Here is a 27104-nt window from a genome sequence, read left to right as displayed (position 1 = left end):
AGAGGAGCTCAGATTCCGGGGAGCCCCCAAGCCGCACATGCGGATTCCAGGAAAGAACCATTTCACTAGAATTTTCAATGAAAGATCAAGTCAATTCATACTTAGATTTCAAGATGACGTCGGGGGGTGGCGTTTCATGCACAGGAGACTTTTCCGAAGTCCTCTTTCTCCTTCTCTCCCACTGACCGTCCGTAACTTTTCTCTCACCCTGCCCCCTCCCCGCCACCCCTCCTTGCAAAGCCCGCCCCCTCCCAGTCCCCGGTGGGCAGCTGGCTTTCCTTGTCTGCTTCCTTCATTTCACCTCCACTACGGATTCTCTCCCGTCGGGAAATTTCTGACTCTCCTGCCACGGCCATTCCTCAGCACGTGCCTCCAGGAGTCTCCAGTCCTTTCTCTCCCCGCCTGGCCCTGACTCCGCAACGGAAGAGCCCAGGAAGGCAGCTGGCAAAGACAGAGTCCACTGTGGTTGGCGAAGGGCAAGGGGAAGGCTGTAGGGGCTCCTTTGCAAACCGCAGTGTCCCTGTTCACTCCCGTGGCGGAGGGAGGGAAAGCGAACATCTTCTTCTTTCTGGAAGGTGGCTTGGCATCTAGAATTCCTCTCGGGAGCTCTCTACAAACTTCCCACCCCCCTCACCCCATCACTGTCCTTGAACAGTTGGGTAAATCTTTAGAACATGTCACAACTTGCCCAGGTTCACAGCAAAAGCAGAAACACATTAAAGACACCTGGCTCCCGGCCTGACTTCCCTACCTCCACCCTGGCTTTTCCACCGTCAAACTCCTTTGAGTGGTTTAAGCACGAAATGTGGCAATTGTGGGTGCTGACCAAGCTGGAAAGCAGCAGGTACCCACACCTTAGGTCACCACTGCCCACCATGATGGCTCAAATACTTTAAGTTAATTAAATCCATTTACTACCTACTCTGTGCCTTCGCACAAGCATTAATTCATGCCCCGTATGGAGATCAAACCCAGGAAGCATTTACATATGATCTCCTGCCCAGCATGGCACACGAATCATTTCCATCATGGAAAAAATCCAGGCAGGAAAACAATAGCCCATTGAAACGAGTTATGCAACGGAGCCTGCATGGTCAAAGTCCTCCTGGCTTTCGGTTAACACAGGGAGTTCAGGTTAAGAGGGCCGCCTGCTTATTGATGGGTTGATTGTTTATGAGAAGAAGAAACGTCTCTTTTCCCTATATGCCCCCGCTGGCTGGAAGCCCAGATGCTGCCTCCAGCACCATCCTGCAAAGGCAGAGAACATTCTGTCGGCTTCTCCTGACCTCCTGGGTGCCACTGCCCCCACGTTCCCCAAGCTAGACCCCTCAGGAACCCCCTGGGTCCCTCCTTGCCCTTGCCTCCTCATGTGACTGATCCCCACGGCCTCTGACACCCCTCCCCTCCTTTCCTCCTGTCTCTGCCTTGGCCTTCTATCACCTGGACAGTAATTTGTTTCCCTAAATCTCAGATTGGGTCACGGTCATCCCTCGACAGAAGCCCGTCTTTTGGCCAATGAAAAGGGATGGAAGTGAGAAGGCATAATAAGGGCCCACGCCTGATTGGAGACGCTCTTTCTCCCCCTCTGCCACGGCAGCCGGCCGTGTTCTAATGAAGTTCTCCGTGAACCTGGGGCCCAGTAGGAAGCCCCTGAGGGACAGAGCGGCACCAACCTGCAAGGGCCAGACCGCACAAGTGAACAGCAGTGTTTTGTTTCCAGTGATCTTGAAGCTCCTGTTATCAGAATGTTATCTGCGCTGAGTTGAGGGATCGCTCCAGTTCCCTTCTATAGAGAATGTCATGACTTCCTCAAGCTCACAGCCAACGCATGAGTCAGAATCTGGAAAATAAAACCAGAAGGCTAAAAGCTAGTATCATACGATAAAGAATCTGACTGGCCTCTGTCCCTGGTTCCTGGGAGAGAGACTCTAGGTCCTCGGAGTTTCCCAAGCAATAGGAGTGTCTTCGTTATTCACGAGCCCCTGGATTGTATCTGAGTTTATGCTAATGAGCTGACTCACGTGGGCCCCCGGTTAGTTTCAGGGTGCTCTGATCGTGCTGGAAAGACCGACCATGTGATTGATTAGCGAGTTAGGGCCACTGGCATCAGCCTGACCTCCCAACCTCCAGGGAAGGGTGGGGGGCTGATGGTTGAGCCACATGTCACATGGCCAATGTTAAGCCGCGTGTCACATGGCCAATGGTTCAATCAACCATGCCGTTATAAAGAAATCTCAAAACAAACTCTGGACACTGAAGCTTGGTGGAGACTTCTGGTTGGGGAACACGTCACTGTGCTGGGAAGGTGACGTGCCTTGATTCCACAGAGACGGAACACAGAAGCTCTGCGTCTGCAACCCTCCAGAACTTGCCGTACGTACCTCTTCATTTGGCTGTTTCTGACTTGCATCCTTTACAATAAAACGGTAACCGTAGCATGGCACTTTCCTGCGTTCTTTGAACCACTCTAGTGAGTTATCAAACCTGAGGGGGATCGTGGGAACCTCCCAGATTTGCAGCTAGTCAGTCAGAAATGAGAACAGTCTTATTGTGGGCCACACCCTTTGATTTATGGGGTCTGCTCTAACTCCGTGTAGTTAGTGCCAGAATTGAATCCCAGCATACTGGTTGGTGTCCGAATCAATAGACAAATAGGTCCAATGGTGGATCAAGCTGGGAGATCCAGGCAGGAGACCCAGGGGACTTAGCACAACGGGGTAGAGATAAAAGGCTGTGCATCGTTGGTTGTTGAAACCCCACCTAAGTCAACTTCTTCAACCTCTCACGTTCCCATCTTTTTTTTTTTTCTTACATTTATTTATTTTTGAGAGACAGAGGGAGACAAAGTGAGAGTAGGGGAGGGGCAGAGAGAGAGGGAGCCACAGGATCGGAAGCAGGCTCCAGGCTCTGAGTTGTCAGCCCAGAGCCCGACGCGGGGCTCGAACTCACGAGTGGTGAGATCATGACCTGAGCCGAAGTCGGACGCTCAACTGACTGAGCCACCCAGGCGCCCCTTCACGTTCCCATCTCTTTGCAGACAAATGAAACCATCTCTTGCTGAGACACTGGATTCAGCCTGGCGTCACTTGGCCTAACAGGGAAGGCTACCAACCATCTCCTGTCCCAGAGAGTGTGGTGCTCATGCAGGGATGAGAAGAGGACCCCACCCCTCATTCCAGCCCACTCTGTTTCACCCCCATTCTTATTCTGTACACACATTCCTCAGGGGTTAGGCCACCATTTACAGTTCCCAGGGATGGCTGGTCCCTTGAGTCTGCTCCTAATTTGCCTTCTAGCAATTTCTAAAAGCTCACTTGAACATCAAGACGTGAAGGAAAAGTACACACGCCCCTTTGGATGGCCCAGATCTCTCACATAAGCTTCAAAACCTGTCTACCTAAAAGGTGGCTCAAAAATATACCACTTCAAAAACAAATGTTAAAATAACAGATGACCTTCATCATTCCAGGCCTGTGTGTAGCGAGCATTTAAACGGAGTCTGGCAAAGCTCTAGGGAAGGGGTGGCAGGGTCGGGGGTGGGGGGGTGATCAAAAGAAGTGTGACACAGCCCTGGGCCTCAAGGCCTTGACCGTCTACTTGCAGAGACAAAGTTTATAAACGGAAAAAATACTGCAAGGCAGGCCAGGATTACATTTCCAACTGAGTTGGGCAGATTGAGAGTCAGTCTGGGGAAGAATTTAGAGAAAGAATTGAGCCTCAGGGAAATGTCACAAATGATGTGGGTCCCTGGTTCCTGGGAGAGAGACTCTAAGTCCTTGGCGTTTTCCAAGTAATAGCAGTGTCTTCATTATTCCTGAGCCCCTGGATTATATCTGAGTTTCTGGGTTTATTAGCATAAACTCAGATATAATCCAGGGGCTCATGAATAATGAAGCTAATGTTGTTTTTATTTTTATTCTGATGCTAATGAACTCAGATATAATCCAGCAGACAGGCTGAGTCTTCGTGACTTTCCAAAGAGGAAAAGGCTGCCCCTCCACAACTCAGCTCCTTTCCTTTCTGTTCCCTGAGAATCTGGCTTTGCCTCTTGTGTGTGGCACTTGGTTGTTGTTGTTGGTTTTTTTTTTTTTTAATGTTTATTTGTTTTTGAGAGAGAGAAAGTGCGAGCAGGGGAGGGGCAGAGAGAGGGCGACACAGAATCCGTAGCAGGCTATAGGCTCCAGGCTCGGAGCTGTCAGCACAGAGCCCCACGCGGGGCTCAAACTCACGAACCGCGAGATCATGACCTGAGCCGAAGTCAGACGCTTAACTGACTGAGCCGCCCAGGCGCCACTTGTGTGTGGCACTTTGAAGGGTACACAAGGTAACCCAAAACCAGCCCACTGAAGGTCAAGGGCAGAATTCTTTGGCTGTACTGAGAATGGAAGTCAATGTACTATCCACCAAAGATCTTGCCTTCACTCAGATTAGCTCAGAAGGACAGCAAGGATCTCAGCCGGGTTACTAGGGAAAGACCTCTCCCCCGCCCCCAAAAAGAGTGCAAATCACCGTCTGGGACTGGATCCCAAAGAAATGACTGAGTGTGGGGAACCCATGTGGGGCCCAGCTGGTGACTGTGGCTGGGGTTTTGGTACATGGGGCAGATAAGGCACCAGGAGTCCTCAGGTAATGCGATACTTAAGGGCAGCGATGGGGTGTCCTAGGTTCAGGTGGACTGTGACCTAGAGCAGAACCCAGCCATATGCAGCAGAGGTTTAAAATCGGGGCTCCAGTCCCAGGCGTGGGGTGGGAGTATTCTACTTCCTTTGGGAAATCTTCCCTAGATTAGTCTCCTTTACCCAGTCTAGGTTAGGGGTCCCTGCGGAAGGCTCCTGTGGTATTCTGTTCTTACCTCTCTTTTATTACCTTGTGTTAGAATCTTCCATTTCTATCTCCCCAGCTAGAATGGCACGCCTTGGGGACAGCCTCCCTCTTTGTAGCCATCAATGTCCTACATGCAACGAAGGCTCAGAAAACGTTGGTTGCTGCTCTCTATGGAGATTGCAAATGAAGGAGTCGGGACAGAACCCTGCATTTAGGGGAGCCCGTGGTCCTGAGACCATGTGTGAGGTCAGAGTTTCCACAAGCAGATGAGACCTCGGACTGCTACGGAGACTTAGAGTCCATCTGCTAATGGGAGTGGCTCAGAAACTTGAAGGGGCTGAGCCTATGGTTGGAAGGTCAGTGAGGTCCCAGAGACATCAGAGCCCGTGGCTAGCTGGGGCTGGGGAATGTGACAAGAGCGTTCATGAGAACACTCACTGTTAGGCTTTCGTAGGAAAACCTACTCTGAGTAGCAAAGTTTACACTAGTCACGCTCAAGCCATAAAATCCAAAATCAACGACACAACCCAAGAATGACTTTGCCTTTCTCCACTCTCTAGGGGGAAGGAAAAAAACCTGTGCTCAAAATGTAGCTTCAGTTTCTGTCTTGATTTAGAGATGGTGTTTTTGAGCACATACGTTTCTAACCCCTCCAAATAACCACCCAGCCTTCCTCCCAAACACCCAGAGCAACTGACTGGTGCACCTGCTCTAGGCAGGTCCAATAAATGTTTACTATGCAGAAGCGTGCCAGCAATGAAAGAAATCTTTATCGTAAATCACTACACCTTGCCAGAATCGAAATAAACCTAAAACTACACCTGAAATGGGATGGGAAGGGAACTTGCCTCCAAGTAGGGTCAGAGAAATAGTGGGGAGAGAGAGGGTCTAAGCAACATCTTTGAGGCTCAGAACGAGGCTCTTCCTATCGGCCCCTAGTTCTAATAAATAGCCCCAGGTTGACAGAGGCCAATGTGGGCCCTTCCTTGCAGCATTCCAGGCACTGGGCAGGGAGACAGCCGTCAGCCCAGGGCCGGTTCCATGGTGAAGGCCAGCACTTGCACAGCAAGGTCTTGGCCACCACCATCAATCAACCTTCAGAGGAACTTGATCCATGGTAGCATACCCCTCACATTCTAAAGAAGTTTCTGCCAGTCAGTGTCTGTTAACTGCCCTGCCACTAAGGACAGAGGTTGGCTACACGAAAGGCTGCCCTCCCCTTTCAGCTCCTCTGGGGACATAGTCACTTCGTTGCCCTTTCTGTTGCGGAAAGTCAGGAGCAAACGTGTCCTTCCCCACTTTAGGGCTGGGGAGAAGAACAGGGCACGTGTTTTTCTTTGAACAGTTCCTGTCTTCCGGGCCACATTCTACGTGACTTACCCATCTCATGTCAGTGCACAGAACAACCCTGTGAGGTCGACTGTTGTCCCCATTTCACAGGTGAGGAAGCCAAGAGAAGTGATAGAGTCAGGCTTAAAGGCAGGTAGACTCCAGGGTCCACATCTACTGCCCTCCCTGGGAATCTGGAGGTAAGAGGTCACAAAAGGCCTGGCATGTTGCCTCACTAGCCCTGATTCAGTGGGAGAGATGACAGAGGGCACAGTGGGGTGCACAGTGCCCCCACTGCATCATGAGAGGGTTCAAAATATCTTCCAATAATACACTTCGAAGTCAGACCGTGGCTCAGCAAACCAGAAGGGCTGGGTTTACCCTTCAAAACTTGTCCTGGCCCAGCGGCAGGGTTGACCTCTGCCTTTGTTGCATTTCTTTTTTTTAGGATTATTTAAATTCAAGTTAGTTAACGTTGGGTTTCGGGAGTAGAATTTAGTGATTTATCACTTACATATAACACCGAGTGCTCATCCCAGCAAGTGCCCTCCTGAATGCATTTCTTTAAAGCCAGGCAATGTGTTAACCGAGCTGAGGAATTCAGGGGTGGAGCCAGACAGTTTCTAATACGTCACTGGCCCCTAAGATGTCAGCCATGTCCCCTGGGTCCTAGAACCACCTGAAGCAGACAATCTCCAAGGATGAAGAGAGAGAGACTTGGGGGGCAGGGGGGAGGGAGGGCACAGAGAGACCACAAGCATCAGAGAACACGTGAGTAAGAGGAGAAAAGAAAACAAGAGAGAAGAGAGAAAATAGAAGAGACTAAGAACACAGGGATATTTTTGCAGTAAGACCTGTCTGCACGTGCATGAGTCTGCTGGGGCTGTCGTAACAAAGTACCACAGACGGGGTGGCTTAAACAACAGAAATCTATTGTCTCACAGCTCTGGAGGCTGGAAGTCCCAGACCCAGGTGTTGACAGGGGTTGCTTCCTTCAGAGGGCTGTAAGATTTGTTCCAGGCCTCTCCCTTACCTTCTGGTAGTTTGCTGGCAAACTTTGGTGTTATTTATCTTGTAGAAGCTTCACCTCAATCTCTGCCATATCTTCACATGGTGCTTGCTCTCCTTGTGTTTGTCTGTGTCCAGATTTCCCTTCTCTATGTGGATGCCAGACATATTGGATTAGGCCACCCTAATGGCCTCATGTTAACTTGGTTGCCTCTGTAAAGACTCTCTCCAAACAAATTCACATTCGAAGGTACTGAGGGTTAGGACTCAAACATCGTTTTGGAGGGACACAAGTCAGCCCATAACAGCATGCATTTTCCTCACTTTTAAGAAGGGGTCTAAGCCTGTGACTTTTGAAGGACTTTTTAAAAAAAAAAAAATCCTTCGATACAAAAGGCCATACAGAGAAAGACAGATACCATATGTTTTCACTCTTATGTGGATCCTGAGAAACTTAACAGAAGACCATGGGGGAGGGGAAGGAAAAAAAAAAGTTAGAGAGGGAGGGAGCCAAACCATAAAAGACTCTTAAAGACCGAGAATAATCTGAGGGTTGATGGGGGGTGGGAGGGAGGGGAGGGGGGGTAATGGGCATTGAAGAGGGCACCTGTGGGGATGAACACTGGGTGTTGTATGGAAACCACTTTGACAATAAATTTCATATTTAAAAAAATCCCTTGTGGGGCACCTGGGTGGCTCAGTCGGTTGAGCGTCCGACTTCAGCTCAGGTCACTTCAGCTCAGATCTCGCGGTCTGTTGAGTTCGAGCCCCGAGTCGGGCTCTGGGCTGACAGCTCAGAGCCTGGAGCCTGCTTCCGATTCTGTGTCTCCCTCTCTCTCTGCCCCTCCCCCGTTCATGCTCTGTCTCTCTCTGTCTCAAAAATAAATAAATGTTAAAAAAAAAAATTTTTTTTTTAAATCCCTTGAAATCAATCAATCAGTTAATTGCCAACTGCCATATATGGGATGCGTGTTTGAGTAGAAAGCAGTGAGGGTGTTGACCCTTTCACTTGAAACCCAAATTTCTTGTGTGCTCCATTGCAAGACCCATACTCACAGAGACAGACGCCTTGGAACATCCCTTCTATTATCTGGCCAAGACCCATATTATAAAAACATTCTCTTCTCTCTCTCTCTCTCTCTCTCTCTCTCGCCTGCTTCTTCCACTGAGAGATGATGATGCTCCTATTCACTGAAGACTCAATGTCAGCAACAGCTGAAAGGAAAGAAAATTCTTTTACTTGGTGATATAAAATTCGGCTCCTTTTGAAGGGCAGTGTCAGGTGGTACTCGAGAGCACGGACGCTGGTGCAGGCCTTTCTGGGTTCAGGTCCCAGCTCCGCCATTTAGTAGTTATGGGATCTAGAGGAAATTCTCAAACTCGATAGCTCAGTTTCCCCACCTGTGATAAGGGGTGAAAATAGCACCTCCCTCCTGGATTTGTGAGAATTATGTGATGTGGTATGAATACATAATATTAAATAGAGCCTGAAGCCTAGTAAGACCCACGTAAATACTTGCCGTTAGTTAATAGTTAATGGTTACACTGTTTTGTTTGAAGTCAAATATAAACTTTCCCCCAGATACATTTTTAACCGTCTAAAGCCCACTGAAGATCGATCGGAAAGTACAGAAGAAGACAATATACAGAGGCAACAGATCTAGAGGTTTAGATTCAGATTCAGTAGAGGCTGGAAAAAGACAATAATCATGATTAGAAGGAGTCATCGCCAGCAACCAGTTCATGAGAAGGAAGCGGCAGCTCCCGTGTAAGCTTCATCAGGGACTGTGGGAAGGATGCCAAGGCACATAACAAAAGACTGCCAACTAAGAAGCACTTGGAGGTGTGCATAAAGGTAAAAAAAAAGATCATGGTCATCAAGGAGGAGGATTGGGTGCTGGGAAGTACACTCAGGAAAAACACAGGGGCAGTCACAAGGGCCAAGGGGTTAATTTGCTTACCAGGCCCCCATCACCTCGTACCTGGGTTACTGCGATGGCCTCCTCTGTGGCCTCCCTGCTCTGCCTTTATCACTGCCACCTCTGCCCCCGTTCTCCACACAACAGCCAGAGCGATCTTGTTAAAGCATAAGTCAAATCAGGGGCGCCTGGGTGGCCTAGTCAGTTGAGCATTCGACTCTTGGTTTCAGCTCAGGTCACGATCTCATGGTTCGTGAGCTCGAGTCCCACATCAGGCTCTGCGCTGACAGGGGCAGAGCCTGCTTGGGATTCTCTCTTTCCCTCTCCCCCACTCACACTGTGTCTGTCTCTCTCAAACAAATAAATAAACTTAAAAATATATATATTGGGGCACCTGGGTGGCTCAGTCGGTTAAGCGTCCGACTTCGGCTCAGGTCATGATCTCGCAGTCCGTGAGTTCGAGCCCCGCGTCGGGCTGTGTGCTGACAGCTCAGAGCCTGGAGCCTGTTTCAGATTCTGTGTCTCCTTCTCTCTCTGACCCTCCCCCCGTTCATGCTCTGTCTCTGTCTCAAAAATTAATAAACGGTAAAAAAATTAATATATATATATATATATATATATATATATATATTAAAAAAATACATAGGTCAAATCACCTCACTCAGTAAAAACCAAAGTCCCTATAACGTCCTGCAAGGACCTCAGATGACCTCTCCACTCCTTACCTCTCAAACACATCAAGCTTGATCATGCCTTATACGAGTTTACTATTTCTGTGTAACAAATTACCACAAACTTAGTGGCTTGAAATAACAAAAGTTTGTCCTACAGCTCTGGAGGTCAAAAATCTAAATCGTTCTCGCTGGGCTAAATCAAAAAGTTAGCAGAGCCAAGTTCCTCCTGAAGGTTGCAGGGGAGAATCCATTTCCTTGCCTAGGCCAAGTTCTAGAGGCCGCCAGCATTCCTTGGCGCATGGCCCTTTCTGTCATCTTCAAAACCAGTGGCGCGATGTTCTCACACCTCCTTCACAGACTGACCCTCTTTCCTTCCTCTTGCAAAGGCTCTTGTGATCACATTGGGCCCACCTGGATAATTCAGGATAATCTCTCCGTCTCAGAATTATAAACTTAGTCACATCCACTAAGTCTCTTTTGCCATTAATGTAGCATTTTCCGTTTTCTGGGATTAGGGCGCGGACATTTTTGAGAGGCCATTATTCAGCTACACACGCCTCAAGGCCTTAGCACTTGGAATATTCTCCATCCAGATATCCACCTGGCTTACTTCCCTTAGGTATTACTCAAAAGGTACTTTCTTAATGAGGTCTGAACTGACTCTCTTTTTGAAATTTCTATACACATACTCTTACTCCTTCTCTCCCTTTTCTGATGTCGTTTCTCTTTAGTATATATTTTAGGAGTATATTTTATTATGTGAATCTATTATGTGAAATTCTATACGAGGTCAAGTTTTTGTTTGTTTTGTTTTGTTTCTTTTTTTTGATATAACATGGACATACACATCTATACCAAAAAAAAAAAAAAATAGCACTGAAAATGGCAACTACATGAGTAAATATATAAGATCATTTCTTCTATTTTGAATCTCTCTAAAATCTAAGTAACCACTTAAACATGAAAGATGCAATGTATTTTAGCACTTACTTACATGTATTAGTAAAATATAAAATATATGACAACAATAGCATAGAGTCTGTGTTGGGGGATGAAAATATGTTATTGTAGTGTACATAAAATCGTATAATATCACATGACAGTAGGCTATAATAAGTTGAAGATATACGTTATAAACTTTAAGGCAACAACTTAAAAAGTTATAGGTAATAAGCCAACAGAAGAGTTAAAATGGAATTACAAAAAATATTCAATTAATCTAAAAGAAATCAAAATAGAAAAAAGAAATATAGAACAGATGGGACAAATAGAAAACAGCAAAACGATAGACTTACACTTTATAAAAATATAAAAATATGCCTGGGTGTCTCAGTTGGTTGAGCATCTAACTTCAGACTAGGTCACGATCTCACAGTTCACAAGTTCGAGCCCCATGTAGGGCTCTGTGCTGATAGCTCAGAGCCTGCAGTCTGTTTCAGAGTCTATGTCTCCCTCTCTCTCTGCCCCTCCCCAGCTTGTGCGCTCTCTCTCTCAAAAATAAATAAAAGCAGTTAAAAAATTTTTAATTAAAAAATATGTATAGATAGATATATCGTATGTATAGGGGTATCTCTGTGGCTCAGTTGGTTGACTGTTCAACTTTGATTCACATCACAGTCTCAAAGTTCCTGAGTTCGAGGGCCACATCAGGCTCTCTGCTAACAGTGTAGAGCCTCCTTCAGATCTTCTGTCCTCCTCTCTCTCTCTGCCCCTTCCCTGCTTGTGCTTGCTCTCTCTGTCTCAAAAATAAATAGACATTTAAAAAAAATAAATCATATATAAAAAATAATATTACATGTAATGGTCCAAACATCCCAATTAAAAGGCAGAGATTGTCAGATTGAATAAAAAAGTAAGACCCAGGGGCGCCTGGGTGGCTTGGTCGGTTAAGCGTCCGACTTCGGCTCAGGTCATGATCTCACAGTCCGTGAGTTCGAGCCCCGCGTCGGGCTCTGTGCTGACAGCTCAGAGCCTGGAGCCTGTTTTGGATTCTGTGTCTCCCTCTCTCTCTGCCCCTCCCCTGTTCATGCTCTGTCTCTCTCTGTCTCAAAAATAAATAAACGTTAAAAAAAAATTAAAAAAAAAAAAAAAAGACCCAACTACATATACAACTTACAGGAACATTCTTTAAAGACATAAGTCAGTTAAAAGAAAAAAATATAAAAATATATAGCATTCTAATACTGGTCAAATGAAAGTTGAAATGATTAAATTAATATCAGACAAAATAGGCTTCAGGGAAATTACCAGGAATAAAGAAGGTCATTTCCCAAGCATAAAGGGATCAATTTATCAAAAAGACATAACAATCTTAAACATTTATGTACCTAATAACAGAGCTTCAAAACACATGATAGTATTGCAAAAACTCAAAAGAGGTACAAGGAGAAATAAACAAGTCTGCAATTATAACCAAAGGTTTTAGTATTCTTCTTCCCAAAATAGATAGAACAAGCAGACAAAATCACTAGGATACAAGGACTTGAAAAACATTATCACCCAACTCGAGATAATTGATATTTATAGAACACTCAACAAGAATAAAAATTCTTTTAAGTACAGTTATCAAGAGAGATCTGGGCCATAAAAGAAGCCTCAATAAATTGGAGAAGGATTCGAATCGCACATTATATATTCTATTCCCAGAATGGAATTAAACTGGCAAACAATCATAGTAAGATCTCTGGAAAATCCCCAAATATTTAGAAACTAAAAATTATACTTTTGAATAACCCACATGTCAAGAAGAAATCAAATAGATACTTATAAATTACTTAAAACGGAATGGAAATGAAAACATGGCACTTCAAAATTTGTGGGATGCTACCAGAGTAATATTTAGAAATAGCACTAAATGCCTTAATCAGAAGGGAAGAAAGGTCTCAAATCAGTGGCCATAGCTTTAAACTTTAAAAACTAGGGGGAAAGAAAATCAGATAAAACCAAAACTAAAGACAGGATAGAACAACATAAATTACAGTAGAAATCAACAAAACAGAAAACAGAAAAATAATAGCGAAAATCGATGAAATAAAAGCTGTTTCTTTGAGAGGACAATAAAACTGACAAAACTCTAGCTCAACAGATCAAGCAAAAGGGAAGGAAGACGCCATTTACTATTACCAGAAATGAGACAGGGACTATCTCTACAAATTCTACAGATATTCAAATGTCGACATTTTGTTAACAACTTTATGCCGATAAATTTGAACACTAACACGAAATGGATAAATTCTTTGAAATACACAAACTACCAAATCTCACTCAAGGAAAACTAATTATGCTGAATAGTCCCATTACTATCAAATAAATTGCATTTGTAGCTAAAAGCCTTCTCACAAAGAAATCTCCAGACCCAGATAACTTCAGTAGTAACTTCTACCAAACATTTAATAAAGAAATAATACCAAATCTTACACAAGTTCTTTCAGAAAATCGAAGAGACTACTTCCCAGTGCATTCTAGGACAGCTATTATCCTGAAAATAAAACCAGACACAGGCATTACAAGAAGAGAAATCTACAGATCACTGCCTTTCATAAACATAGAATTAGAAATTATAAACAAAGTTTGGGGTGCCTGGGTGGCTCTGTCGGTTAAGCGTCCAACCTCGGCTCAGGTCATGATCCCGCTGTTCGTGAGTTCGAGCCCTGCCAGGGCTCCGTGCTGACAGCTCAGAGCCTGGCACCTTCCTCGGATTCTGTGTCTCCCCGTCTCTCAGCCCCTCCCCTGCTCATGCTCTGTCTCTCTCTGTCTCTCAATAATAAATAAATGTTTTAAAAAATTTAAAAAAAGAAATTATAAACAAAATTTTAACACATAAAATCCAATAATACGGAAAATGACCAAAAATAGAAAACCCTATATGATCTCAGTTGACATTGGAAAAAGCATTTGACAAAAATCCGACATCCATTCCTGATGATAACTCTTGGCAAACTAGGAATGGATGGGTATTTCCAACCTGGTAAAGGTTATCTACAAAAAACTCCTACAACTAATATCACACTTAATGGTGAAAGACTGAATGCTTTTATCTGCGGGTAACTGGAATGAGGGACAAGTAGAAGACAAGCTATTGTCTTGGTACTAGATGCTAGAATGGTACGTGGAGGAAGTTGACTGTTTTTAACTGCATTGAAAACCTTTTTAATAAGAGGAAATAATAAGCTCAGGGCAGTCATCTGCCAACTCAAATACGGTGGCCTTAAGGAGACTCTAGCCTCCGGCAGTCACAGGGCAGGCTAGGCTGAAAATCAGGCTCGGGATCAAACTGTAAACACAGCAGAGCCATAATGGTTACAGAGGAGACTGAATCCAGAGTCTGGGTAGGTGTTCTAGGTCAAAGTCAAGACCCCGATGAGAAAAAATAAATAAAAGTGGGACTCTGAGATCTGTAACAAGATTATTTGAATGGATGGGACTGAGAATTTGGAGCCTCTAGACTGTCCTGAATCCAGTGAACCATCAGAGGCAGCCCAAATCTCCTCCCTAGAAAAGAATATTCCTTTGCCTGGAAATTGAGCAGCAAAAGACCTTCCTGAAGCACATGACTTGCATGATGATACTTGTTCTCCTCTAGATTTGCTCCCAGCTACCCTGATTGATTCCAGGACAAAAGTCACCTAAATGGGAAAATATAGCCCATGTTCCAGGATAAAGTTTACATACCAAAGGAATTGCAGTCCTGGATCATCAGTACTGTCAAAAACTGGGAAGCATGTGGGAACAATGTTGAGGATAATGTGGAGTGAGGAGGCATAGGCTGGGTAAGGGAGAATTTATCTGACACGCGAGTTGGGACTCAGTGTTCGGACAAGGACGCCTGGAGCCAGTCCCAAGAGTTTATTGAGATGCCTCTTTGATGATTTGACATAAAGAAAATCTACATAGAAGGAGGCAATGATACCAATTTCCTTTTCACACGATCGAGGAAAGGGTCAGTTAGCTCAAGGAGGTAAGACGGTTAGAGCGGATTTACCCTACCAAGGAAGACCTGCGAAGACCTGAGATCAAGCTATTAATGCTCCCCTAGTTAGAGTGGGGAAATATGGAGACCGGGTGACAAAGAAAATTTTCCAAAGCCAATACTCCTGCAAATACTGTCCACAGTAGAGGACAAATTGTTGCAACTTGCACTAACAAAGGAGGAACAGTGCTTGGTAGGGAGGGCGCTTCAGGTTTTAGAGGATGCAAACATAGCACATGGGAACACTTCTCTGACCCATTTGTCAGGTGACACAGAAGGCTCCCAGTCTTGAGTGGGTCACTGAGCAAGAAGGAACGCCTGCAGCAGGTTCAGGCTGCTTGGACCATATAACTCACCAGATCCCGGAAGATTCCTTGATGCTGGAGGTATCTTTGATGGATTAAAAATTGTGACGGGGGTGGGGGGCGGCGGGGGTTAGGAGATCCACAAGAGGGAAGTCATAGCACAGACCCCTAGGGCTCTGGAACAAGACCTCTGCCTACTTTTTGTTGAAAACAGGCAGGAACGCCCACCTGGGGGCCTCTCTCTTCTCCTTTCTTCATCTCCATCCTCCTCATTCTTCAAGGACCAGCCACTTTCCATTCTTTATAAAGCCTCCTCTGATGACTCCAGTTCCAAGAAGCTTTTCACGCCTGTGAATTCCCATCATCCTTACATCCCAAACCACCTAGTCTTGAATTTGCTAATGGTTCTCTGTGGGAATCACAACTGGTGTGATTTAAGCATGTGTAGCAAAGGGGGGCGCCCAGGTGGCTCAGTCGGTTAAGAGTCCGACTTCGGCTCAGGTCATGATCTCGCGGTTTGTGAGTTCGAGCCCCGCGTCGGGCTCTGTGCTGACCGCTCAGAGCCTGGAGCCTGTTTCCGATTCTGTGTCTCCCTCTCTCTGCCCCTCCCCCGTTCATGCTCTGTCTCTCTCTGCCTCTCAAAAATAAATGGGGGCGCCTGGGTGGCTCAGTTGGTTAAGCGTCCGACTTCAGCTCGGGTCACGATCTCGCGGTCCGTGAGTTCGAGCCCCGCGTCGGGCTCTGGGCTGACGGCTCAGAGCCTGGAGCCTGCTTCCGATTCTGTGTCTCCCTCTCTCTCTGCCCCTCCCCTGTTCATGCTCTGTCTCTCTCTGTCTCAAAAATAAATAAACGTTAAAAAAAAAATTTTTTTTTTTTAAAAGCATCTGGAGCAGAGCAGAGGAGAGAGAGGCCTTCGGGCAGCCCTGATCAAAGCCCTCTGCCTGTATTTGTCTGCTGGGTCCGCATAACAAAGTACCACAGACCGCGGGGCTTCAACCACAGGAATGTATCTTCTCACACTTCTGGAGGCTGCAAGGCCGAGATCAAGCTGTCGGCAGGGTCGGTTCCTGCTGAGGTCTCGCTCCTTGCCGTGCAGAAGACCATCTTCTCCCTGTGTCTTCACGCGGCCTTCCCTCTGCTTGTGTACTCCTAATCTCCTCTTTTTTTTTTTTTTTTTTTTGATTGTTTAGTTATTTATTTTTGAGAGAGAGAGGGACACACAGAATTCGAAGCAGGCCCCAGGCTCTGAGCCGTCAGCGCGGAGCCTGACGCGGAGCCTGAATCCACGACCCGTGGCCTCATGACCTGAGCCGAAGTCGGACGCTCAACCGACTGTCACCCGGACGCTCGACTCAGCCACCTGGGTGTCCCTCTCCTCTTTCTAGGAGGACCACCGTCACGGTGGATTAGCACCCACCCTAATAAGCTCGTTGTAACCCAACCCCCTGTTTAAAGGACCCGTCTCCAAATCCTGTCACAGTCTGAGGTACTGGAGATTAGGACTTCAACATGGGGACTCGGGGGACGGGAGACACACACTTCAGGCCCTCCTGGTCTGACTCAGAACCACTCAAAGGTCATCGAAGGTCAGGAACGAGAAGAACCTTCGGGAGTGGAGCTGACCTACCTGCTCAACAGGGTCCCTTTTGTCCTTCCGGCCCAGGCTCCTGTCTCATGGGCGGTGCCTTGAGGCAGACATGGTGTCGAATCCTGGCTCCTCCTCTTCTTAGGGTGGACACTTGCGAGTTTACTCAAGCTTCCTGGGCCTCAGTTTCCCCTCCAATGAAGTGAAGATGAGGCCATCTATGTCCCAGAGCCCCAAAGACAGCTAGTACACAGAACCCAGCTCACAGGCAGTGCATGCTGTTCCCCGGCTGTTTCTTCGTCCCCAGGGCTGACTCCCCAGCCGACAAATGGCTGCTCATGACATTTGTGATGCTTAAAAATATTTACATAGGATTTGGTTAACCTGCAAAATTTGACTTCAGCCTCAATAGGATTTCAACCTCCCAGGGGCAGCGCTCCCATCTGTCTGATTGTCCTCGTAATTCCCCTGAGGACAGGACGTGGGGCAGATAGGCCTGGGGACTGGCTTGTGAAGGGGCATGCAGACTCCGAGGTCCCGCACTTCTGTCCCCTTGTCACCAGGCATTAACTTCTGTCCCCTTGTCACCAGGCATTATCTCAGCCGCCACAGACCCATCAGGGAAATCCGTCCTCCACCCCCTCCACCCCCGTGGTGCCAGGCGGTCCTGCCTCAGACTTTCAAATCAGGCCATTACTAGCCTAGAAGCTTCATTGCTATTCACCGGGCTTCAGTTTCTCCGCCCTTATCTAATCAACACACAAACCCAATTATTCAGCCAGTATTTACATAACCCTTCCCTCCAGAGCCTTCCGTCCTCCAGCTGCTCCCCTGGGCACAGAGCTCTGGTTTTACTTAATCAAGTGTCCCAGGTAACAAGCCGTCCGCCCGTTTGTGTTGGCAGTTTTCAAAGGTGAGGGCCGGATAAACACGGAGCCTCTCTGCCGGAGCTGGGGCTCGGAGAACGGGGTGTCCTGAGCCCGCCAGAGAGAGCCTGTTACACAAAGTCACTCCCTCCGTGTCCAGGACTCGCATGATTAGATCCCTGGCCGCAGCCGACGGACGAACAGGTCACCGGGTCACCTTCCCCCATGGGACAGCTCCCAGCACATAACACCCGGGGCCCAAACTTCACACTGAGCTCTTCACACACAGTCTCTATCATTCTGGTGCACTAAGTTTGAGAACCACTAGGCTTCACCATCCCCAGGGTTGCCTTCCATCCTTGGACGTTCCCTGGCTTCGAGAGATTTTAATAAGAAGCGACACATTAGAGCCCCCCCCCCCCCCCGCCCTCCCCGGGCTCCTCCCTCTTCCCTCGGTGACCATCCCTGTGTGCTCTCCGGGGCGTCTCCCCATCAAGTCAGATGGGAGGACACCAGTCACCACTGGGTAAGGCAGGCCCTAGACCAGCGCCTAGCTTCCTGCTGGAGCTGCGGGCCCTCAGACGGCCTGAGGGTCAGGGACCGCATTCTGCCTCCAGAAGACTGAGGTGACAGGGCGGGTGATGGCAGAGGTGGGGCAGGGTTCATCCCATCACATGCATTTTGGCACTTACCCACAATATCCTCCAGGCCTAAAAGCGGGGAGAAGACATTTCTGCCCTGCTCCAGGTCAACAACCCACCAGACTTCATTCCAACAGCCTGGGCTGACCTCTGACACCTATCTAAAGTGAAATCTGAAGATGAGAACAGGAGCTTTGGCGGGTGACTTTACAGGAGGCCCCCTCCTGCAGCACATCCCCATGAGGAGTGCCCTCGGCCCTTCCCCCGTCTGAAAGGGTGTGTGCGAGTTCCAGAGGTGGCAGGTGTCCCGGCAGGGAGGACTCTGGGGACCCTGGGCACTGGGAGAACTTGTGAGAGCAGCTAGGAGGTCCTGGGAGCTCTCCGTCCAAAAGCCCCGGGGGGACACACAGCAGGTGTAGCAATGCCCCGACAGCCACAGCTCCTGATCTGGGTCAGGCCATGGGGCCATGGTCAGCCACACCCGTGAGGTGAAGACAAGAAATCCCAGGGGAGTCCACGTGGGCCAGATATGTAGAGAGGGAGACACAGAATCGGAAGCAGGCTCCAGGCTCCGAGCTATCAGCACAGAGCTGGACGCGGGGCTTGAACTCACAAGCTGCGGGATCATGACCTGAAGTCGAAGCCGGGCTGCTCCGCGGGATATACAGCAAAGTTCCAGAGAATGGCAACGGAGGCCAGGGTCAAAGTGTTCTTTTGCCTGGAACGGTTCTCCGGGTTCATCTCCCGCAGGAAGCTCGTGGAGACCGAGGTCGAGGATACGATTCTGGATCCTGTGCAACAGGCACAGTTCCAAGCAACAGTCGCTCTAATTTCCCAACACACATGAAGCAATTTCTTTTAACTCATGAATTTGCAAAGCGACAACATAATAAGGTGAATAGAATTGAATTCATGCTATGGCATAAGTCATCGGTAGGTTATTAAACAATTACGTTAACCATAAGTATAGAAAGCTATAGATGTACATCAACTTCAAACCCTGCACGCACGTAACTGCATTGCGAGACCATTACTAACGTCCATGGCCCTGGTCCTCAGCCAGTGGCCTGGCCCCAATTTGTCTGAGCACTTCACTCTAGTCACCGGGCTCTGTATGTCACCACCTCTATGTCCCAAGCTAGTCCAGACTAGCCTGAGTCAGGCTTGTCTCCTCCCTGAGTCAGCAGGGACAGGTGACTGCAGAGACACTCCATCGCCCTTGCTCAGAGTCTAGCTGGAGAAGTATAGAACCTTCCTACAAAAGGTAGGACTGCATCCTCAAAGCTGGATTGCTCTCTGGCCTCTGGCGGTCCCCTGTGCCTTTGCAAAGGATAAAAGGCCTGGACGTTATGTGTCTTTGTACTTCCTGAGTGTTCCATGAACCCCTGTGACATGCTCACTGCTGGAGAAAAGCCTGTGATAGGAGGTGGTAGAAAGAGATTTCCAGACCTTGTGGGCACCCAGAAGGGGAAGTTGCTCCTTTCACTGAGGGATCCCTGGACACCCCTTGTGCCCATGATAAGCCTTCCTCTCCATGATGATTTCCTGTCTGTCTCTCAGTATCAAATCCCTCCACCCACCACCCCCAGGTATGAAGCCCGGAGCTAAAAAGCAACCACGAGGGACAAAATGCTGCCTCACCGAGGTTATGGGTTTACCATTTCCATGTTGAATGTGAAGTGTCTGAGATACACAAAAGAATAAAATGGCTAGCCAGACTGCTCGAGGAATAATCCTAGAGAACCATACGTACCTATTAACTGGGTTTTAATAAGAAGTCCCCTTTGTTTTGTTTTGGCTGGTACTGTTTTCCTCTAATCTTTCTAAAATGTAAGCAAGCAGCATGGTATACAGGAAAATAAATGAGGTGGTTGGATGGGCACCGGGAGACCTGATGTTTCGTCCAGGTTCTATAATTATCTAACCATGTCTCCCAGGACAAGAGTGCTCCAGGCCTGAGTCTCCTGGACTATAAAGCCAGGGAGCTGGATTAGATGATTTTCAACGCCCCTCCCACAGGTGTGAATCTGTAGTTCACTTTCCTAGTGGATTAAGTCTAGGATAGAGGACCTTTGGTCATTGAGAGTGGTGCCACATGGCCCAGGAGCCCTGGGTGGGTGAAGGGGTGCGCAATGGGTTTCCCGCCATGCCCAGAGGAAGTTGCCAGCTAGAGGGAGTTGGAGGTGGGGAAAGGGTGTCTAGTCCCAGGGGTAGGGCTCTGGATTCTACCTCCCTTCAACCAGGGCCACCCCACTGACACTGTTTTATATTTTAAAATAGTAGATTAGCTCCTGTTTAACCAAGAAGTTATACTACAAGAGGCACCTGGGTGACTCAGTCAGTTGAGCATCTGACTCTTGATTTCAGCTCAGGTCATGATCTCACAGTTTTCTTTGTGGGTTCAAGCCTCACATTGGGCTTGGAATTCTCTCTCTCTCTCTGCTCCTTCCCCACTTGCTCTCTCTCAAAAATAACAATAATAATAATAATAATAATACAACTTAAAAAAAAGAAGTTACACTACAAAAAAATGGTGCGTAAAGGACACTGATGTTGGAGATCTTATTCGATCAGCTGAGAACCTGGAAATCACTCTTCCTTTCTTTGTTTACTAAATGCCTAATATGAGCTGGTTTTCTTATCAATTGCCCTTCTCTGCAAAAACAAACAAACATAAAAGTATAGTGTAAAAAAGATTTCAACCAATTGGGAGAATCTGCTCAGTTGTGATTCTAGCAGCTAGGGCCTTCTCTGTCAAGGCTAGCAGCCTTGAACATATTAAGGAGAGGCTGGGTTGCTTTCCACAGCAGCCTCTGGTTGCCCCATGGAAAAATGACATACCCCAATGCAAGTAGAGATTTCTTTCAGCGGGGATTGCCTCCTGCTCCTGTTTTTTTTCCAACAAAAACTAGGAGAAAACAGTTTGTGCTTCTGCATGAAACTCTGATATGCCTCCCTCGATAATCATGCACTTCCTGAACTACACAGCACCTACCCCAGTGGCAATACCAGATAAAATGAGAAATATTCACCGGACGTCTGAATGAAGATTTTGCTGATGCCCTGAAGACTTCCCTGTGTTATTTCTTTTCATTTCTCTCCTCTTCCTCCCTCTGGCCTCCCGTCACCTCTCACTGGAAACTGCTGCAAGGACCTGACCTGAGTCTTTAGAAATTCAGTCTCGGCAGCCTTTGTGCAAAGGCTTCTGGTAGAATCTTTTCTCTCAAAGAGCTTTAAAGCCATTTGACTTAAAACCTAGAAAAAATGTTCCTTTCCTCTCCTCTCCAGTTCTTTCCAACTCTCTTGCACCCTGCAGCTGCCCTAAAGCCTCCCCACTCTCTGGATGTCTCATCCTTCACCCTGCTATCTCAATTACAGCCCCAAAACATGAGCCTGCCCAGATTTTCCATGAATCAACTCTTGATTATATACATGGACTTAACCTCTTGATCAGTCACCTTAAGCTTACACTTCCCTAGCAGATACCTCCAGAAGTTTAGTGGCTTCTAACATCCAAGGCTTAATTCTCATTCATGTCAGAGCCAAAAGGGTTGGCTTCAGCTTCAGCCTGCTCCAGGTTGCCAGGAATCCAGGATTGAAGGCGAAGGAGCAGCCCCTCCCTGGCACATGCTGGTCTTACAGCAGAGGGAAAAGAGAGATGGTGTACCCATGAATGGCTCTTAAGTCTTCTACTCAGAGATGGCTCCATATTGATTATCCCATTCCAGAGCATTCCACAGGTAGGAGCCAGCAATGATCTCCAGATTCACTCTATGATGCAGTGGAAGGCTCATGGCAAAGGATCTGGGGATCGGTGACTGAAGACAGTCGCTTGGCCCAGAGGACTCAAGTTGTCCATGTGGGCACTCTGCCCCAACCCACCCCATTCATCCATCTACCTGGGGTCTGGCTCGTTGTCAGAGAGTAAATCTGAGAGCGAACCAGACTCAACAACTCTTCATGTTACCAAGAAGACACGCACCCTTCTCTCAATAACTGAAATCCCATTTGCCCGAAACTAGTGGTGGGGACATTCTTTTACAGGCCAAGTTCTAGAAGCAGAGCAGGCTACTTAAGTGTTTGGCTGATCTACAGTCCAACTTTCACTGGATTTTATGGGAAGCTGCTTTCATGGAGACGAAATAGAACAGTGGTCTGCAGTAAGCCAAGGAAGGGTTCCTTCAAAGCAATTGATTTATCCATTTTTGTCTCCATGCCACAGTTTTGTCATCCTTTACTCAGGAAAAAACATGCTAAGCAGTTCCATGAGACAGTTTAAGGGAAAAATGATTGTGCAGCATTTTGGGGAAATGTATCAACAAGTGAAAATATCAGCAGATTTGCTGAAGAAGCAGGGAGGGCTGCCCTCTTCAGTTGAGGAGACAAGTCCTTGACAAAAGAGTTTGAAACTCCCTGATAAGCTTTTGTTGAAGAGGTTAAGTCTTTATCCTCTCCTGCCAAAATTAGAAACCCCCCTTTTTTTGTCTGTAATAACAACTCTGGTGCTTAATCAGCAGTTGTGTAGGGAAAAAAAATTTGTGTACTTGAAGTCTGGTAGTCCTCCATATAAAGGACAGCTGAAAATTTCCAGAACGTCCCTGTCTAGGAAACACTTTCCTTTTTCCCTCTGACCTGATATCCTGAGTGGATCATCTGATCTTCACAGAAGGAAGAAAATGATACAAAGGAAGAGATTCCTTCCAATAAGGAAGCTTTGCCCAGGAGGTCACTTCAAGTGAGGTAGATGGAAAAGTAAATCACTCCCGTGCCATCCATGTTGCTGCAAATGGCCAGATTTCATTCTTTCTCATTGCCAAGCAGTATTCCATTGTGTATATAAATCACATCTTCTTCATCCATTCGTCAGTTGATGGACATTTAGGCTCTTTCCATCAGTTGGCTATTGTTGTAAGTGCTGCTATAAGCAGAGAAAGACAGATACCATATTTTTTCACTCATATGTGAATCCTGAGAAACTTAACAGAAGACCATGGAGGAGGGGAAGGGGAAAAAAAGAAGTTACAGAGAGGGAGGGAGGCAAACCATAAGAGACTCTTAAATACTGAGAACAAACTGAGGGTTGATGGGGGTTGGGGAGAGGGGAAAGTGGGTGATGGGCATTGAAGAGGGCACCTGTTGGGATGAGCACTGGGTGTTGTATGGAAACCAATTTGACAATAAATTATATTTCAAAAATAATAAATAAATAAATAATACTGTTAAACTCTAAAAAAATAAAATAAAATGTTTGTTTTATATCAACAAAAAAAGGACAAGTAGATCACTCGTGAGATGGAAAAGAGAGAGACAGAGAGAGACAAAGACACACACACACACACACACACACACACACACACGGAGGGAAGAGACAGAGAGAGGGAGAGAGAAAGAGGCTTGTTAACCCTGCCTGGCTCTGCTTCTCAGAGATGCTCCCAGTGTCCACACAAGTTGAACTCATACTCCACTGCCTGATACCTTCAGTAATGGCCGTCTCCAACGTAGCTGAATTTCTCCTCCCACTCTAGGACTGTGTAAGTTAAGATCATGGACAGGGGCACCTGGGTGGCTCAGTCGGTTGAGCGTCCGACTTCGGCTCAGGTCACGTTCTCACACTTTGTGAGTTCGAGCCCCGTGTCAGGCTCTGTGCTGACAGCTCAGAGCCTGGAGCCTGCTTCAGGTTCTGTGTCTCCCCCTCTCTCTGCCCCTCCCCTGCTCAGGCTCTGTCTCTCTCTGTCTCAAAAATAAATAGACACATTTTTTTAAAATTGTTTAAAAAAAGATCGTGGACAGCTTATGGGCCTTCCCATATTCATCATGCAAGGTAACAGATAAACAAGGAGTAACATACGTGGTTTCCAGTCCCTCTGCCTGGCTGCCTGGGGATGCTAATTATCATAACCTCACCTTCTAGCAGCAGTATGTTAATCAGAATCACAGCCTTCAGATGCTAATTCTATGACCTCCCACTTTTTCTAGGAACAAGTGAAATGAATGAGCCCAATTTGTAGCATGAAAATGTGAGGCAACTTCCGTAGATGGAGGCGCTTGGGAGGTGGATGGGAGCATCACTGCAAACGTGAAGCAGGAAAGACATCGTTTCTTGGGGGATGAACTTCAATGAAGCCTTATTATTAGGAAGGTTGTGTTTATGCCCCAGTGTCGATGCAGGTGGAGACAGGCCTGCAATAAGAGCAATGCTCCAATATGGAAGGATATGAATACTCAATCTAATTTGATATAAAATCTCAAGTTGTTTTTGTCTTTCTTTTCCCACCTTACATGTGACACATTCTGGGATGGGCAGGAGGGAGAACAATCTTTCCCAGAAAGTGCACAACAAGCAGCTGTGTTTCTGAGTAGAGTCTCTTGACAGCAAAGAAGGGAGGAGTGATTTCTTCTGTGGCTAATGACTCATAATCTTGTTTTAAAGGCGCTTTCTGATTTGGTCATCATGGTGTTTTGTGAAAGAAAATCCTGGAAGATGGCTTTAGTGTGCAGGAGAACAAAGGATCCAGGCAGAAGGTGAGGAAGGGACTGAGAAGTAGAGAGAGACTCCAAGGGACTCTGTGACCTTGGCAAGAAAGAGGTCAGAGCACGACACTAACTCAGCATGTGCAGCAAGGGAAGGCCCATCTGGAGGAGTGCAGTTTGAATGCCCAGGAGCTCCTTCAACTCAGGGGTCTACACAAAGAGACCCAGACTTCACCTTGCCATCACAGTGCACCCCACCCAGCCTCATATCATGATCCTGGCTCCACACACCCCACACACAGGTTCGTGCATGCACGCACACACCGTGATGCAAAAGAGTCTTCTGGCATCATGCAGGGTGGTGGACAGCAGTTCAACCTGTGCTAGGTTGAGCTGAACAACATGTAGAATAGTAAGATATCAACACACCCCAGGAATAAGAATTCCCTAAAAAAACAAAGGGATTTTGTGATTATCTGTGGTAAAGCAAGTTTGAGGAAAACTACGTACCGTGATCTCTACCTAAGATCGTGTAATGTCATGGGAACCAGCCGCCAGATGGCTCCCAAAGATCACCTTCTTGTCTGGGAGATTGTCTGGGAGAAGGTGGCCCCCATGCCATGAGGACACACAAACAGCGCTGTGGGGACACACACCTAGAGAAAAACTGAGAGCTCCCACCAATAACCAGCACCAACTTGCCAGTCAGGTGAGTGAGGCATCTTGGAAGTGGCTCCTCCATCCCCAGTCGAGCCTGCAGATGATGCAGTCCCACCCAACATCTTAACTGCCACTTCATGACAGACCCTGAGCTAGAACCACCCAGCCAAGTTGCCCACAAACTCCTGACCCACGGAAATTTTGGGCACCATTCGACATTTGCTGTTCTTAGTCACTAAGTTTTAAGGCAATTTGGTACATAGTGATAGACAATTACTACAAAAATGTATTAACATATTTTAATCTCAGAAGCTGTCCTGCATGTTTTTAACTGTATTTTACTTTGTTTGACTCAGTATTCTCTGAATGCTTTAGTTATAAAACAGTTTCTTCAAAGAATGCTTTATTAACATCTCAGGATATTAGAGTTTCACAGAGCATGTTTGGGAAGATCCAGGCTAGCTGTGGTTGTTTTTATTAAATAAATTAACTCACATACACTTCATGCAATAGTTTAATGCCAGATAAATTATCTCTAATGAAAAATATTTGGGGGCACCTGGGTGGCTCAGTCAGTTAAGCATCTGACTTCAGCTCAGGTCATGATCTCAGAGTTTGTGGGCCCACATAGGGCTCTGTGCTGACAGCTCAGAGCTTGGAGCCCACTTTGGATAGTGTGCCTCCCTCTCTCTCTGCCCCTCTCCCACTCACGCTCTGTCTCTCTCTCAAAAATAATAAACATTTAAAAAATTTAGAAAAACATAGTTGAAGAAAAACTTAATTCTAATTTTAGAAACAAAATATATGTATTTAGGTAGATCACCAATTAAAGGAATGCTAAAGAAAAATTTTGTCCAGTTAGCACTTTGAAAATAGAAAGGGTCTTCCAACTTCATCATTTTTTCATGTATTGGTATGTGTAAAATTGAATTTTATTTTTGTGGCTCTAAATTATCTATAAGATGTGAAAAATCCCTGGCCATTAAAATGTTAACCCCAGTTACTGGTCAAAATAAGGCAACTGAGCTATTTGCTGTCTTAAATAATTTGGTGGTCTTAGAGGATGACCTTCATCCTGGAGAAGAGAGGCTAAAGAAAAAGTGACTTGCCAGAGCCCCCAGGTATTGGGAAAGTTAGGAGAGAAACGCTGAGCCCCCATTTTTCTCCACCATTCTGCACTACCACAGTGGAACCACCCAGAAAAACTGCATCTCATGACAACCCATCTCCTTTCTTAAGAATAAGGGGGCTTAACCCTGAGATTAGTTTCAAAGAACTGCAGGTAAGAGTGGCTTCAAAACCCAGAGCCTAAATCACTTGCCCAGGTTGCTTCCCATTGAAAAGCTGAGGCACCAGAGGACCGTGAGCTCTGCGAGGTCCCTCTGAGCCAGGTGGTAAAGTGCCCTTGGACTGGGTTCTGGCCCTGCCCGTGCCTGCCTACAACTTTGGTCATGGACCCCTCCTGAGCCTCACTTTCTCCCTTTCTAAATATGGACAATAACACCAGCTCACAGGACTCTGAATGGATTATGTGAGAGTGGGAACACCGGGTGCTCTGTTCACCTCCGATCTCCCTTCTTCTCCACCACACTGCTCTGCCCACATGTGTGGTCTTCAAGAGCCATTCAGACATGAGCTAATTCTAGTACATTAGTGACTATATACAGCAAGATAAATGCCATTTATTAGATCAATTGGGGAGAGATTTTTCCTCACTAAAATGGGATTTTGTGCTTTACAAAAGGATTCACTTAAAATAGCTTATTGCTTTAAACAGAGAGCCCCTCCTTCACACATTTATGGACAATTTACCACTTAGGAAACGAAAAAATGAAGTATTTGGGGTATTTGAT

The 27104-nt window shown here is 46.7% G+C and overlaps 1 long non-coding RNA gene across 1 annotated transcript; it reads right to left on the bottom strand.

The window, feature by feature from the left end:
- Window positions 1-1691: 1691 nt before the first annotated feature.
- LOC122202677 lies at window positions 1692-16988 on the bottom strand. The gene is made up of 3 exons (XR_006194790.1): window positions 16656-16988; window positions 8218-8376; window positions 1692-1840 (listed from the first exon to the last, which is right to left on the bottom strand). It is a non-coding gene; the product is annotated as an uncharacterized LOC122202677 (long non-coding RNA).
- Window positions 16989-27104: the final 10116 nt, after the last annotated feature.

This window comes from Panthera leo, chromosome D2 (assembly GCF_018350215.1).
Source record: "Panthera leo isolate Ple1 chromosome D2, P.leo_Ple1_pat1.1, whole genome shotgun sequence".
In the NCBI taxonomy this organism is placed as follows: Eukaryota; Metazoa; Chordata; class Mammalia; order Carnivora; family Felidae; genus Panthera; species Panthera leo.
The sequence above is the reverse complement of the archived record's forward strand: the minus strand, read 5'-3'. Positions and strand labels throughout refer to the sequence as shown.